Here is a 10,457-nt window from a genome sequence, read left to right as displayed (position 1 = left end):
TAAAAACTGCTGTTCACAGATGCTCTCCATCCAATCTGACTGAACTTGAGCTATTTTGCAAAGCCTCTAGATGTGCAAAGCTGGTAGAAACATACCCCAAAAGACTTGCAGCCTTTAATTGCTGCGAAAGATGGTCCTACAAAGTATTGACTCATGGCGGTTGAATAAAAATGCACGCCACACTTTCCAGATTTTTTATTTATAAAAATTTTTAAAAACCATGTATAATTTTCTTTTCACTTCACACACATTTTCTACTTTGTGTTTGTCTATCACAAAAAATCCCAATGAAATACAGTACAGACCAAAAGTTTGGACACACCTTCTCATTCAAAGAGTTTTCTTTATTTTCATGACTATGAAGGCATCAAAACTATGAATTAACACATGTGGAATTATATACATAACAAACAAGTGTGAAACAACAGAAAATATGTCATATTCTAGGTTCTTCAAAGTAGCCACCTTTTGCTTTGATTACTGCTTTGCACACTCTTGGCATTCTCTTGATGAGCTTCACACTTGTTTGTTATGTATATAATTCCACATGTGTTAATTCATAGTTTTGATGCCTTCAGTGTGAATCTACAATTTTCATAGTCATGAAAATAAAAAAAACTCTTTGAATGAGAAGGTGTGTCCAAACTTTTGGTCTGTACTGTACGTTTAGTGGCTCATGAAGACAAAATAAGGGCTCCGTGTCCGTATTGGCTGCAGTATACGGGAACTGGCCATGTGCACTCTGTGTTGCGTATGCAGAGTCATTGACTTGAATGGGTCCGCCAGATACAACTGAAGATAGGACTTCACCTATCTTTTGCATAGAGGAGGCATGGATCGGAAGCCCACAGAAGCACTACAAAGTGCTTCTGTGGGATATGGGGTCCATGCCTCTGCACCGCAAAAGATGTCCTAGACATGTCCTATCGTTTGTGGTATCTTGGAGATCGGTGACCCATTCAAGTCAATGGGTCCGCATCCGCACCAAAAGTGCACAACAGCACGAGCACTGAGCCATTACGCTCGTGTGCCTATGATTAAGACTCTAGATTTTCTTCATTTTATTTGCTTAAATAAGAACCTTACACCCAAGTACAAGTCTCTCCTCTTAGTGCCTTCTTTGATTTTCCTATTGCTAATCATTCCTCGATTAGACATCTCTTTAGAGCAGTGGGTAGACTAGAACCTCCTAGGGTGATAGATCCTCCCCTTTGGGACCTCACCTTGGTTATGTCAAGTTTAGTTGAGCCTACCTTTGAGCCTTTGGAAGATTTGCCTCTTAAGATTCTGTCCTTCAAAATAGCCTTCCTGGTTGCCATGGCCTCGGCAAGAAGGGTGGGGGAGATTAGTGCCTTTTCTGCCTCTCCTCATTCTTGGAGGATAGAGTTATTATCATACCTGACCCAGCTTTTCTTTTTAAAATGGTGTCCCATTTTCGTCATTTATAGGAGTGTGTTTTACCTTCCCTATGTCAGAATCCTAAAAATAAGGAAGGAAAACGACACTATATAGATGTCAAAAGATGCCTTTCTAGATATTTAGAAGTGACTCGTGAGTGGAGGAAGGCTTCTCGTTTTTTTGTTCAATTTTGGGGCAGGCATAAAGGCGATAAAGTATCTCTAGGACTCTTGCAAGGTGGATGGTGAGGGCGATCTGTTTGGCCTATACTGCAGCGGATAGATCTCCCCTTTAAGGTTTTGGGGCCCATTCTACTAGATCTGTGTCTACTTCCTGGGTTGAGAGAGCTGATGCTACAATATACCAGACTTGTAGACCAAGCTACCTGGAGCTCCCCCAATACTTTTTTTTCAAGCATTATAGACTAGACTTGGGTTCCAATGACCTCTTCTTCCAATGATCTGAATATGCTATTCTAATCTTTCTCTCAGGGTGCTGTCATGGGCGTAAAGGAAATATTTGATTACACTTACTGGTAATCAGTTCTCCATGAGCCCATGACATTACCTTGGGTTTATTCCCACCCTAAGTATTTTCCTTGGAAAGAAAAAAAATATAACTTTTGAACCACAGGAGATATTGCAAATCTGACTGTGACAATCTATTTCTGAGAAAATCCTGGTCTTCTTCCATATGCTATATGACCCTCCTCCCATTGGAAAACTTTGCCCTTGATCCGGTATGGACGGCTTTCAAGATGGCAGTCATGCTCCAGATATAGCCTAAAAGATAGGCCCCTCCCTCACCCATTACTTGCTGGGGTATTCAGAAATGTAATTTTCCCTTTTGCTTCTGAAATAAAAGGATGCCTTACGACTTTTGACTCACCCTGTATAAAAAAAAATATATATATAAAAAATGATGATATACGTATATATAGATAGTAGAACAGTATTCTTGCTATTAAATGATGTTGCAGGGGGAGTTCCTTCTTTTAAAGCTTTAGGGCTCATGCACACGACCGTATTTTGCGGTCCGCAAAAAAAATGATCCTCAAAAAATACGGATGACACCCGTGTGCATTCCTTATTTTGCGGAACGGAACAGCTGGCCCTTCATAGAACAGTACTATCCTTGTCCGTAATGTGGACAATAATAGGACATTTTACATAATAGGACATACGGAAATGGAATGCACACGGAGTAACTTCAGTTTTTTTTGCCGACCCATTGAAGTGAATGGTTCTGCATACGGTCCGCAAAAAAAACAGAATGGACACGGAAAGAAAATACATTCGTGTGCATGAGCCCTTACATAGAGGTTTGTGTTTCCTGTCCTGGATTGGAGGCGGACTCTCAGAGTGCTGCCATGGGTTCATGGAATACCAATTACCAGTAAGTGTAATCAAATATTTTTCCAAAGTTTTTATTTTTATTCAGTATTAAAACGCAAGGAAAAATATATAAATGGGATATCTTTATAATCATACTAACCCAGAGAAGGAAGGTAACCGGTCAGTTTTACCACATAGGAAACACTGTAAAAATTAAATCCATAAAACTGTGGCGGGATTTTTATTTTTTCAATAATTCCACCCCATTTAAAAAAAAATATTCAGCTTCCCACTACATTGTATGCAACAGTAAATGGTGCTATTAGAAAGTACAATTTGTCCCGCAAAAGACAAGTCCTCATATGGCTATATGAATGAAAAAAAAAAAAGTTATTGTTCTGGGAAGGCTGGGAGTGAAAAACTGAAAAAAAATTGGTTAAGTGGACACGGAAATGTGAACTAGGCCTTATTTATACATCTGTGATTTTTAGCAAAAAACAGGAGTGCAGCCTACACAGAGATAAGATATAATGGAAAGATATGCAGATGTTTTTGACCTACACCTGTTTTTTGCTCACAATCACTGAAGAAAATCACTGACGTGAAAAAGGGCTCATGCACATGAATGTATTTTATGTCCGTTCCATTTTTTTCCGAGCCATTCATTTCAATGGGTCTGCAAAAAAAAAAAATTTTAAGTTACTCTGTGTGCATTCGGTTTCTGTATGTCCGTTCCGCAAAAGTATAGAACATGTCCGATTATTGTCTGCATTACGGACAAGGATAGTACTGTTCTATTAGGGGCCAGCTGTTCTGCAAAATACGGAATACACATCTGTATTTTTTGCGGATCTGCTTTTTGCATGAGCCCTAGGGGCTCTTTCACATGAGCATGTGCAGTCTGGAAATCACACTCCGTGTGTGAGCGTGATTCTCCATTCTGGACACTGCTCGTTTCTCAGGAGAGCACAGCATTAGGGCTCTTTCACACGGGCATGTCCCTTGCGGAAATCACGCTTCATGTGTGGGAGGGATTGTGCGGTCTGGACTACAGAAGCACACAGCATTATCATGATTGATAATGCTACATGCCTCTGCCTGACCTTTCTGTACCGGAGTCATACTGACAGCTTTTTTTTAAACATGATAATGCCGTGAGCTTCTGTAGTCCAGAACTCACAATCCCTTCCCGCAAGGGACACGCTTGTGTAAAAAAGCCCTTATACTGATTTATAATGATGTGTGTCTCTGCTTGATCTTACTTCTACAGGATCACACTGACATAAAGCTGTCACTATGATTCAGTAGCAATAAGGTCAAGCAGAGGCACACGACGTCCGTGTGCATTCCTTATTTTGCGGAACAGAACAGCTGGCCCCTAATAGAACAGTACTATCCTTGTCCGTAATGCAGACAATAATAGGACATGTTCTATTTTTTTGCGGAACGGAAATACGGAAACAGAATGCACACGGAGTAAGGGCTCGTTCACATGACCGTGCGGTTTTTTGCGTTCCGCAAATTGCGGATCCGCAAAAAACGTATGCCGCCCGTGTGCCTTCTGCAATTTGTGGAACGGAACAGGAGGCCCATTATAGAAATGCCTATTCTTGTCCGCAAAACGGACAAGAATAGGACAGGACTCATAATTTTTGCAGGGCCACTGAACGGAGCAACGGATGCAGGCAGCACACACACACCATTGAAATGAATGGTTCCATATACGGACTGTATGCGGAACGCAGAAAACGGCCCATATACGGAACGCAAAATATGTTTGTGTGAACGAGCCCTAACTTCCGTTTTTTTTGCGGACCCTTTAAAATGGTTCCGCATACGGTCCACAAAAAAAACGGAACGGACACGGAAATAAAATATGTTCGTGTGCATGAGCCCTAAGTGAAAGGGGTGGTAGAGCTGTAATTACACCTGCTCGCCGCATGCGTAAATGGAAACAGGCATAGATCTCATCAGCTGGTACTGTATTACACTCCCAAATTTCCTGGAAACTGCGTAATTCTCAACTACTTTCATGGTATTGTAGTATGCTGTGGATTTTCCTCGAAACAGGCGTAAATGTTGGTGAAAAACTTGGAGGCACGGACCGAAATGCCACGAAAGCAGGGCTATCCGCTCCGTGCCTCCGCATCATATCATCCGGATTGCGGGTCCACATCTGTGATACGGTGCCCGTGTATTGCGGACCCACTATTTGTGGGCTGCAATACGGGCACCAGCCGTGTGCATGATCCCTTAGGCCTCTTTCACATGGGCGTCGTGTGTGAGGGCCGGACAAGATGCGGGTGCGTTGCGGGAAAATTCACAATTTTTCAGCGCGAGTGCAAAGCGTTCTAATGCGTTTTGCACGCGCGTGAGAAAAATCTGCATGTTTGGTACCCAGACCTGAACCCGGACTTCTTCACAGAAGTTCGGGTTTGGGTTACGTGTTCTGTAGATTTTATTATTTTCCCTTATAACATGGTTATAAGGGAAAATAATAGATTTTTTAATACAGAATGCTAAGTAAATTAGGGATGGAGGGGTTAAAAAATAAAATAAAATAATTAAACTCACCTCATCCACTTGTTCGCGCAGCCCGGCTTGTCTTCTTTCTTCTTCTTTGAGGACCTGGGAGGAAAAGGACGTCACTGCGCTCTTCACATGGTCCGTCACATGGTCCATCACATTGTCCATCACCATGGTCCTTTTCCTCCCAGGTCCTCAAAGAAGAAGAAAGAAGAGAAGTTGGGCTGTGCAAACAAGTGGATGAGGTGAGTTTAATTATTTTTTTATATTTCTTAACCCCTCCATCCCTAATTTACTAAGCATTCTGTATTAAGAATGCTATTATTTTCCCTTATAACCATGTTATAAGGGAAAATAATAAAGATCGGGTCCCCATCTCGATCGTCTCCTAGCAACCATGCGTGAAAATCGCACCGCATCCGCACTTGCTTGCTATTTTACACAGCCCCACTCACTTCTATTGGAGTGAATGGGTCCGGATTTAGTGCGGGTGCAATGCGTTCACCTCACGCATTGCACCCTCGCGGAATTCTCGCCCGTGTGAAAGGGGCCTTAACAAAAAATATTAAAAAAAAGTTCAAATAATTTGTCCTCATGCAGCCATGTCAGTAAAAAATAAAATAAAATTGGCGCTGAAAAGCAATGGTCCAAAAACTAAAACATTTTGTCATGAAGGCCCAAACAGGGTTGGTCTTTAATTAACCCCTTCACGCATTTTCACGTACATGTACGTGAGGGAATGCGGCTTCTTGCCAGATCCTAACGTGCATGTACGTGATGTGATCGGGCGGGTGCAGGAGCTGCACCTGCCCGATCCGCAGCATGGGCTCGGCTGTTACTGATAGCCGCGCCCCTGCTGCATCTGCCGGTCTCGCTGTATGCGGTGATGCCGGCGGATTAACCCTTTCACATGCCGCTGACCGTGGCATGTGTGGGGTTTACAGTGGGAGGGGCCTCCCTCTGACTCCATCGCCCCCCCCCTCGGTCTGACAGGGAGCCAATGGTTGCCATGGCAGCCCCGATGCCTTCCACAGGCATCAGAGCCTGCCAGCTACGGAAGCCCAGGAGATCCATCCTGAGGGCTGGGTCTCCTAGGCAACTGTCAGCATTCTAGTTCTCATGCACACGACCGTATGTATTTTGCAGTCCGCAAAAAACGGATCCGCAAAAAATACGGGTGACGTCCGTGTGTATTCCATATTTTGCGGAACGGAACAGCTGTCCCCTAATGGAACAGTACTCTCATTGTCCGTAATGTGGACAATAATAGGACATGTTCTATTTTTTGGTGGAACGGAAATACGGACATAAAGAAACGGAATGTACACAGAGTAACTTCCGTTTTTTTTGCGGACCCATTGAATTGAATGGTTCCGTATACGGTCAGCAGAAAAAACGGTACGGACATGGAAAGAAAATACGTTCGAGTGCATGAGGCCTATGTATTGTACTGAATTGAAACAGGAATCACACCCTGAAAAGGTGAAGTCCCACAGTGGGACAAATATAAAAAGTAAAAAAAAGTGGGGAAAAAAAAGTTTTTCTTTATAATTAAAAAATTTGAGTTTCAAGTAAAAAAAAAAAAAAGCCCCCTCACCATAAAATTGTTTTAAAAAATAAAATAAAAACAGATATATTAGGTATTGCTGAGTCCGTAACGATGTGCTCTATTAAAATGTCACATAATCTACCACCTCAGGCGAACGCCATAAAATATATATATATAACTGAGCAAAAAATGCAATTTTTGTCACCTTCATCACAATCAAAAGTTTTACACACCCCAAAATGGTACCAATCAAACCGTCATCTCTTCCCGCAAAAAAATGAGACAATCGCCCAAACAATAAAGAAAATATGGCTTTCAGAAAATGGAGACACTAAACCATGATTTTTCTTCAAAAATGCTTTTATAGTGTAAAACTGAAATACATTTTTAACAAGTAGACAAATTAGGTATTTCCACGTCTGTAACAACCAACTCTATAAAAATATCACATGGCTTAACTCCTCAGGTGAACACCTTAAAAAAATATAAACTACCAAAAATGACATTTGTCACCATACATCACAAAAAGTGTAATTCCAAGCGATCAAAAAGAGATATGTACCCCAATATAGTACCAATCAAACCGTCATCTTTTCCTGCAAAAAATAAGCCCCTACATAGGACAATCGCCCAAACAATAAAAAAAAAATATGGCTTTCAGAAAATGGAGACACTAAAACATGATTTTTTTTTCTTCAAAAATGCTTTTATAGTGTAAAACTGAAATAAAGTAAAAAAGTTGACATATTAAAGGGAACCTGTCACCGGGATTTTGTGTATAGAGCTGAGGACATGGGTTGCTAGATGGCCACTAGCACATCCGCAATACCCAGTCCCCATAGCTCTGTGTGCTTTTAGGCTACATGCACACGACCGTATGTGTTTTGCGGTCCGCAAATTGCGGATCCGCTAAAAAAATGGATGACGAATGCCTATCCTTGTCCGCAAACTAGGAAAAAATAGGACATGCACAATTTTTTTGGCGGAGCAACGGAACAGACATACTGATGCGGACAGCACACGGTGTGCTGTCCGCGTTTTTTGCGGACCCATTGAAATGAATGGGTCCGCATCCTATCCGCAAAAAAAACGGAACGGACACGGAAACAAAATACGTTCGTGTGCATGAGGCCTTATTGTGTAAAAAAAAAAACGATTTGATACATATGTAAATGAACCTGAGACGAGTCCTGTCCCTGACTCATCTCACATACAGGACTCATCTCAGGGACAGGACTCATCTCAGGGACAGGACTCATCTCACATACAGGTCTCATCTCACATACAGGACTCATCTCACATACAGGACTCATCTCAGGGACAGGACTCATCTCAGGGACAGGACTCATCTCAGGGACAGGACTCATCTCAGGGACAGGACTCATCTCAGGGACAGGACTCCTCTCAGGGACAGGACTCCTCTCAGGGACAGGACTCCTCTCAGGGACAGGACTCCTCTCAGGGACAGGACTCCTCTCAGGGACAGGACTCATCTCAGGGACAGGACTCATCTCAGGGACAGGACTCATCTCAGGGACAGGACTCATCTCAGGGACAGGACTCATCTCAGGGACAGGACTCATCTCAGGGACAGGACTCATCTCAGGGACAGGACTCATCTCAGGGACAGGACTCATCTCAGGGACAGGACTCATCTCACATACAGGACTCATCTCAGGGACAGGACTCATCTCAGGGACAGGACTCATCTCACATACAGGTCTCATCTCACATACAGGACTCATCTCACATACAGGACTCATCTCAGGGACAGGACTCATCTCAGGGACAGGACTCATCTCACATACAGGACTCATCTCAGGGACAGGTCTCATCTCAGGGACAGGACTCATCTCAGGGACAGGACTCATCTCACATACAGGACTCATCTCACATACAGGTCTCATCTCAGGGACAGGACTCATCTCACATACAGGACTCATCTCACATACAGGACTCATCTCAGGGACAGGACTCATCTCAGGGACAGGACTCATCTCAGGGACAGGACTCATCTCACATACAGGACTCATCTCAGGGACAGGACTCATCTCACATACAGGACTCATCTCACATACAGGACTCATCTCAGGGACAGGACTCATCTCACATGCAGGACTCATCTCACATACAGGACTCATCTCACATACAGGACTCATCTCACATACAGGACTCATCTCACATACAGGACTCATCTCACATACAGGACTCATCTCACATACAGGACTCATCTCACATACAGGACTCATCTCAGGGACAGGACTCATCTCACATACAGGACTCATCTCACATACAGGTCTCATCTCAGGGACAGGACTCATCTCACATACAGGACTCATCTCAGGGACAGGACTCATCTCACATACAGGTCTCATCTCAGGGACAGGACTCATCTCACATACAGGACTCATCTCACATACAGGACTCATCTCACATACAGGACTCATCTCACATACAGGACTCATCTCACATACAGGACTCATCTCACATACAGGACTCATCTCACGGACAGGACTCATCTCACATGCAGGACTCATCTCACATACAGGACTCATCTCACATACAGGACTCATCTCACATACAGGACTCATCTCACATACAGGACTCATCTCACATACAGGACTCATCTCAGGGACAGGACTTATCTCACGTACAGGATCTCAGGGACAGGACTCATCTCAGGTTAATTGAAATCGTCCCTCACACAGCCTGTACACATAGCTACCAAAAAGTTATAGGGGTTAGAATATGGTTATGAAAAAAAAAAAATTTCCTCAAAGGTTTTAATTTTTTTTTCAGTTGAAGATAACAGGTCAATTTTACCGCATAGTGTACAGTGTAAAAAATAAAATAATAAAAAAATTAAAAATTTTGCAGAATTGCGTTTTTCCCCAATTCAACCCCATTTGGAATTTTTTACCGCTCCCTACTACATGGTATGGAACCGTAAATGGTGCCATTAGAAAGTACAACTTGTCCTGCAAAAAATAAGCGCTCATAAGGCTATGTGAATGAAAAAATAAAAAAGTTAGGACTATGGGAAGGCGGGGAGTGAAAAATGAAAACGCAAAAATGGAAAATCCCAGGGTCCTTAAGGGGTTAAAAAGTGGGTTTTGGAAATTTTAAGAATTGCTTCTAAACTTCTAACGTCCTAAAAAAATAAAATGACATTTACAAAATGATGCCAACATAAAGTAGACATATGGGGAATGTACAGTAATAACTATTTTATGAGGTATCAAAAATCAAATTTCCCAAATGGTAAGTTTTTCCAGATTTTCTGTAAATTTGGGATTTTTTTTTTATAAATAAAGGTAAAACAATAGTGACTCAAATTTACCATTATGTGCCACAAGAAAACAATCTCAGAATCGCTTATAAAAGTAAAAGCGTTCCAGAGTTATTACCACACAAAGTGAAAAATGTCAGATTTGCAAAATGTGGCTTGGTCCTTAGGGTGAAAACTGGCTTGGTTAACGGAATAATAATAAGAATAATAATAATCATCATTAAAGACAAAGCTAGAAGAGACTCCTAGGGCTGAATTGTGAGCCCCTGTGTGCTTAGCATGAGGTGTGGTAAGTGTACGGCGCAATGTATGATAGGACTGATAAAATGGCTGAGTATTGTGTAATAATAAGACGGGGAGA

The sequence above is a fragment of the Bufo bufo genome, chromosome 1, assembly GCF_905171765.1.
Source record: "Bufo bufo chromosome 1, aBufBuf1.1, whole genome shotgun sequence".
In the NCBI taxonomy this organism is placed as follows: Eukaryota; Metazoa; Chordata; class Amphibia; order Anura; family Bufonidae; genus Bufo; species Bufo bufo.
Note: the sequence above shows the minus strand (reverse complement) of the source record.